Source organism: Phalacrocorax carbo, chromosome 14 (assembly GCF_963921805.1).
Source record: "Phalacrocorax carbo chromosome 14, bPhaCar2.1, whole genome shotgun sequence".
NCBI classification, from domain to species: Eukaryota; Metazoa; Chordata; class Aves; order Suliformes; family Phalacrocoracidae; genus Phalacrocorax; species Phalacrocorax carbo.
Window position 1 is genome coordinate 2,591,295 of NC_087526.1, and position 6,676 is coordinate 2,597,970.

Sequence of the window (6,676 nt, forward strand, 5' to 3'; positions counted from 1 at the left end):
CTGGTTTCGACCAGCCAATCGTCTGGACTGAGAAAAGCTGGATTTTGAGTGTGAAAGTGTATTTGGAAGAGCTGGGGATTTGGATCCCTGTTTTTTAGGCAGAGCCTGCTAAGTACAGCAGTCGTTAAAAGAGGAAGCAAGGTAAAGACATGCTGACATTTATACGCTAATCCTTTCAGGTTTACATTTCAGAGGAGGTTCAAATTGTGTTGTATCTGAACTAGTTCATAACAGTTGCAGACAGACAAGTACTCAGGCACGCAGAGCATATCCTTTTGAGTACAGCGCGATTTATAAACTGAGAGAAGTTTAAGCTCCATAATTCTGCTGGCCTTCTTTCAGAGGTTGCATCCATTATTCTCAGATAATCATAAAAAGCCTAACTTTTGCACAAAGTTCCAATCAGTGCTAGAAGCTTCACTAAAGTAAAATATTTGTACTCTGTCCCAGGGATATCACAGCAACTGTCCAAGTATTTTTGTGAAGCTACATGCTAACATTCTCCAAACCAAGAATTAGGTATGAAAAAGTAATTTTTAGGCCAGTTAAAGAATCTAAATCCATCAGAGGGATCTATTTTACAATAATTTCATCCGGTAACTTAGAATTGAAACTGTGGATTTAAGTGGAAGGGATAAATCTTACCAGAGGGACTCCCCTTCTGTTATTAAGCAGAGTAACAGAGCCTGCTTGCAGATTGTGTTAGCGTGGGGCTGAGAATTCACCCTTGCACAGAATTTAGAAAATTAAATTATGGAAATGAAAATCCTCATGGAAGGACTAATAATTCCTCCATTACCGATGCAATGAAACCAAGGCTTGAAACGCGAATGAGACATTGAGCTCCTTGAAGCCTCCCTTACGTCCTCAGCAGAGGATGAATTCCAGCCATTTAACCAGGAGCAGGGACGGGTATGTTCTCAAACTTGAGCGAGCGTTTCGCCTGACGTGTGCTGGCATGGCCTTTGGGACAGTTTACACACAGAGGGTTCAGAAATGCTGCGAATGCTCTTCTCGGCACATGAAGTAGTTTTGGTCTATTCACATTGGCCATTTCAACGGAGACTACTTAGGGTGGCAGAAAACTTTAACTGGCCTTTTCAGTTACGATAATTACAGAATTATGTGCTGTTTAAATAATGTGTCTCCTTCCAATTGACACAGATGAAGAAAAGCAGCCCCATGCAAAGAATTACTAGAACGGAATAAATAATATATGATACACTGTTTATTCAAGCACATTGTTTCCCATTCTGTTCCCAAATCGGCCGCAAAAGGACTGACTTTTTTATTTGATCAGTTATACAAGAAATTCACTCAAGTCTTGGTCTCCAACGCTGTCGTGTCAGCTTTATTAAAACTAGGAGAGATTTGTAAAGCAACCTGTTTAATTGGAGACAAATCTCATGCTGTGGATCTTGTTTGATAGGAACATGGTTTAGTGGTAGACCTGGCAGTGTTAGGTTAATGGTTAGACTCAATCTTAAAGGTCTTTTCCAACCTAAACAGTTCTATGATTCTACAAGAGCAACCATAAAGTTGATTAGAATCAGGGTTTTAGTTAAAATGACTTTGCTTTTTCGTCTGACATTTAATTTTTGTCTAGACAGCTCTGTATTTGCTTTGAATTTGCTTTGAATTTGCTTTTCTTATAGCTACAAGTATTCCTGAAAATCAGTTCATTCACAGTGGCAACTTCCAGAGAAACGCCAGCAAATTCTCTGAGATAAGAATATTACAAGTGGAAGAATTAAGAATTCCCAGTGAGACCGCAGGGTATGCTTAATATCGGTGCTAAGAGTTGGACTGACTCTGTTAACTTCATGTTTTAAGGCATAAGCCAATCATTAACACAGAAAAAAGAAAATGTCTCTCCAGATGGGTAATTTCAGAGCCCGAAATTTCATTGACTGAAGATTGTCTCATATTCTACATAAAAATCACAAAACCAGCACCTCTCATGGAGGGATTCAGGGCGACAGTCCTCCAGGCGGAGGGGCTACACAAAGAAAAGGCTGCCAGAGGTTAGTTCTGTTCTCATACTCGCCTTTGTCCCACCGCAGTGGATCACTCAAAGGAATGACATGGGCTAGAAGGATTTTGAAGCCAGGCTGGTGTGGCGTTTCTGACACTACCATGAGCACAGGGCATTTCAGGACAGCATTCTGACTCACTACAACAATAACTATTCATTTTGGATGCTGTGAGAACATCAAAAAAGCTTAATTTCTCATTGTTCAAACATTTAACTAAAACTGGTACGCTCCTGGAAATTTTTTATTTAATTTTTTTAAAAATGAAGCTTCTGCTCAGCCCTTTTTGTCTTCCTCAGATTAGCTAGACGTATTTACTTATCTCTCTCAGCTACTGTAAGGGTGAATTAGTCAGCATTTTCAGAGCTTTGTAAAGCATCATGTAGGTGTCAAGATTTTAAGTAATCGCTCAGCATTTATCACTATATTTAATAGGCTTTCAATTAGAATGCCAATTAAAACTGATTTGTTTTAAAGAAACAGACGTGTTTTTAATTACAGCATGAGCATTCAGACTTGTATTTAATTGCAACAAGATTGCTGAGATGCTGCCTTTATTCCTAGATGCACAAGGACAAAGCTTTTACTCAATTCTCTGCAATTAGGATGAAGTAGGAACATTATCTCAGCAGGTGCAGAATAGCTCAGAAGGGAAGAGCTGAGGAGCAGATTTTTGTGGCCTCGCTGGCTGAATGGCTGTAATATTCCAGAGGTCTGCCCCGAAACAGGATCCGGTTGCCTGCATTTATCATGCTAAAGCCTGCAAACACAGGCCTAAGAGAAGCCGGAATTAGTTGTGGTAGCTAGATCTCCCTCCTCTCCTGCAGAGTTCACCATCCTGTGTCGAAATTCTTTGCAGCCGATACAGTTAAAGCCTCAAATAAGTGGCGGTGTTACAACCACGGCGCAGATCCCTGGCTCCCCTTCAGTCTGCCCAGCGTGACTTCTGTGGGACCGTAAGGGCGCGATGCTCTGAGACAAGAGAAATCTTCATCTTGTTCATCTGGGGCTAGCCTGATCTGCCTTACGCGAGATACTCTTGACCCTGCTGGAAAGCAATGCTGGGCTGGAGGAATGGTTTAATGAGACTTCTTGGGTTATGCCATCTTGTGCCCTGGAGGCAAGAAGGGCAGGCTCCAGCCCGGAGGTTCTTGTCCAGCAAAGGGCTAAGAGTGCGGGTAATCCCAGCCTGTAAGCAGGCTCACTGGAAACAACAGGACTATACAAATATTCCAGAAGTTTGATAACAGCAAAACGCTTTCCTAAATCAGGTGTTTGATACACAGTATCTGCAAACCAGAGCCTGTATTCTGTATTACTCCCCTTCCATCGTGCTCTCGGATCTCGCTTTGCAAGTTCTGTCTGTATTTTCTTTTACCTTGGACCATGCTGTACTGGTATTGAAAGGTGGTCTGATTTATGTGTTAGATATTTTTATCCATTTGTAAAGCAGCACATCGAGTCTTAATATGTCATCTATCAGTACTGTAAATCTCACGCTTCTAGATATTCTGATGTCAAGGCGAACTGCAGTCTTTGAAGTTTTAATACAATAATCCCCTTACTAGACAAAGGAAAGGTTTTCAAGATACCAATTTCCTTCAGTTTTTCGGTGTGGTGTGACTACGCACAAAAGCTGTGCTTCACTAACTGCAGTCAGAGGAAGTGTACCTCTTGTGGCACTTCTCATAGCTAAGGATTTTAAGTGTAGGTTTGGAATATAGCATTACAAATAGTGACACTGGTCACCGGTGTGATCTGAAGTATCCTGTAAAAGTAGTTAACTGTCTTCTCACAAACATGGGAGCCTGAGTGTGTCTCGGTGACTTATCGCTTGTCAGCTAAGCCAGGATAACTATGCATGGCATTTTGCAACAGCAAAATAAATCATTAACTAAAACCACCACAAAGCTTTCCCCATCAGTCACTCACATTAAAGACCACTTGAATTCAGGTTAGTCCTCTTGCTGGTCAGTCTTAATATTCTCATATTCCTTTAGAAAATAGTGGCTAAACATTGAAATCATAGGTTCTTAGGACAATGCACAGCGTGACGTTTTGTATAGTAGCTGTAATGGTGGCCCGTTCCCACGTGAGTATTTAAGTACCTCTTTTCTGTAAGATCTGAAGGCAAAAAGTTGAAGTCATTTTGCAGCAGAATGTGACAAATGTCTGGACTGCGTGCCGTATGCAAAATGGAACGGAATAAGCTTTTCAGACACTTCTATAATTAAAGTAAACAAAGCTAAAATCAACCCGGAGTGGAAAATAAATTGAGCTGAGCATACGATTACACCTAATTTTCACGGGCTTTGTGTCATTCTGCCTTCACAGCATAATTCCCCTTTAGCACAACTGTAAACATTTTGTTCTCGCCTGGTCATTGGTTCCTCTTATCCCAAGGAAGAACTTTGTCCGTAAGCATCAGGAAGAACGTGAATGTCCAGCCCCTGTCCCTGATAAATGTCATACTTTCAGGGAAAAGCTGCATTTGGATGCTTTCTCCCGCTGCTGTTATATTCTTGGCACACGCTCCGAATTCGAGCAAAGAAGACAGACCTAGTCTTGTGAGTCATTTTCTTGATTGATCTAATTTACCTTGAAGGTTAATGTATTCTAAACTAATGCAGAGATTAATAACCACTTAAAGATATATGAAAGACATTTGACTGTATACCAGACGAGTGTTGTAACCTAGTTTATTATCTCTTCAATGACTTTGGGAGTTCATCTGATGAGATTTAAGAGTTATTTGATTGTTCGATACACAGAGTGGCAGATGCAAAGCAAAAAGGTGTTTTCAGAGCTCAGTAGGTAGTTCTGGAAACAAGGATGTGATTCTGTTTGCTTTCTGTTTGCATAATTCAAATGAAACAAGTTCAAGGTGATAATTAATGTTTTTTCTTATGACATTCATTAAGATAAAGAATTAAATAATTAGTTGGACCAAAACAGTGCTGGACCTGTCCATTCTCCAGCCTGCTTTTGACTTCTAGGACAACAGAATTGATGCTTCTGCTCTTCCTCTTTATTTGCAAGACTGCACCAGAATACCAATACAGAGCTTTGCCTTTCTCTTCAGGAACCATATCAAGTTTGGGTGTTAACGTTTTTCCAATATAAAAAAATGCAAGTCTGTTGTATGCCTAGTGTGTTTGGATGTGTCCCCTTTCTGCTGGAGAAAATTGCCCCGTGATTTTCTGAAGAATTTATGTCTGACCTGATAGAACGAGCAGATGGAAATGTGAGACACTACTGCATGCGCCCAGGAGCTCGCACTGGGCAGCCATATGTTCGAAAGTCTCAGACATTTTCCAGTGTAAGTAGAGATGCTTGTTGTTGCTTAGAGGTATTTGCGCCGAAGATGTAAGCCCAGCTTTTGTGGGAAGCTCTGTGTGTGCGCACTGGGCAGGAGCATTCTTGGCTGCATCAGATATGTCGTGCATATACAAAGAAAAAGCAAGAACCTGCACGACATGGATGTGATAGGTCCAAAGGTTTTGAAAACCCTGGACAGAAATATTGGACGCTGGGGCTGTAACTTACTGTCTTGTGGCCTGGCTGGTCTCAGCAGGAGATCAAAGCTGAATGAAGGCTGAGCTCTATGTCTCTGGTAGTCCAGTTCCACACTTCTTCCTATCTCTTAGAAAATGCAGCGTACCAAAGTGCCTCGCTTAAGACACATCCCGTGAGCAGTCACTGTGAGTTGTATGGGTCCCTCTACTCCCTCAAAATGGTCTCTCAGGGCTTTGTTTGTCCCCTCAGCCTGGAAAGTGTAGGATTGCAAAAGTGCCGTTTTCTTTACCACTGACAATTAAAAAAAAGTAAAAACAGACAGCAAAAACTATCCTGTCTTGGACAGCACACCGCTATGCTTTCCTGAGAATAACACGGCCCCGTACATGTTATTTGACTCATGGTATAGCTTAAAATGCAGAAGAGATGCAGCCAGCGAGGTATTTGTCAGGAAAGCATGGATCAGCATGTCTGTTGTGTTTCTTATCAGTGATTTTGACCGAAGCATTTGACCCTGTTGAGACCTGGACTTTCACAATGACATGCAAGTTCTGTTCTCCAAGAAAAAAAAAAAAATCTAACACACCTGTAAAATTCCTTCAGGAGCCTTGGTTTTAGCAAGCCCCAAGAGGGAGAGGATTGTTTCTCAAGAATGCAACCAGAGATGGAATCAGATGCAAGCCCGGAAAGCTGAGATGCAAGCCACGGCAGTTGAGAGCTGTGACAGTATCACGAGGTTGTCCTGTGACAGAAAGCCTGGCGGATGGTGCAAGGTGATCCTTGTGCCGTTGATGGGCCAGCAGTGTTTCGTGAACACCGTTGAACAGACTACGGAGTTTTACACGCGCTGAATCACATTGATTCGCTGGTAACTGCCCCATGGAAGAAAGCACGTACACGAAAAATCAGGAAGCTGAGTATGAGCTTAGTTTGAGAGGTGTGAACTCATAAGAAACTTGGGGAAAAGGACATTATGTGTGTCATTTTGAATCACGGCCTGTCATTAATCATTGTAATTCACAACATACGTTAGCCATGAAAATTTTTGCTATTTTGGAAATACATTATTGGAGGGTGTTCACTTGAACAAAGAACTGTCAAATATCGTTAGCACAGCCTGTCCGTCT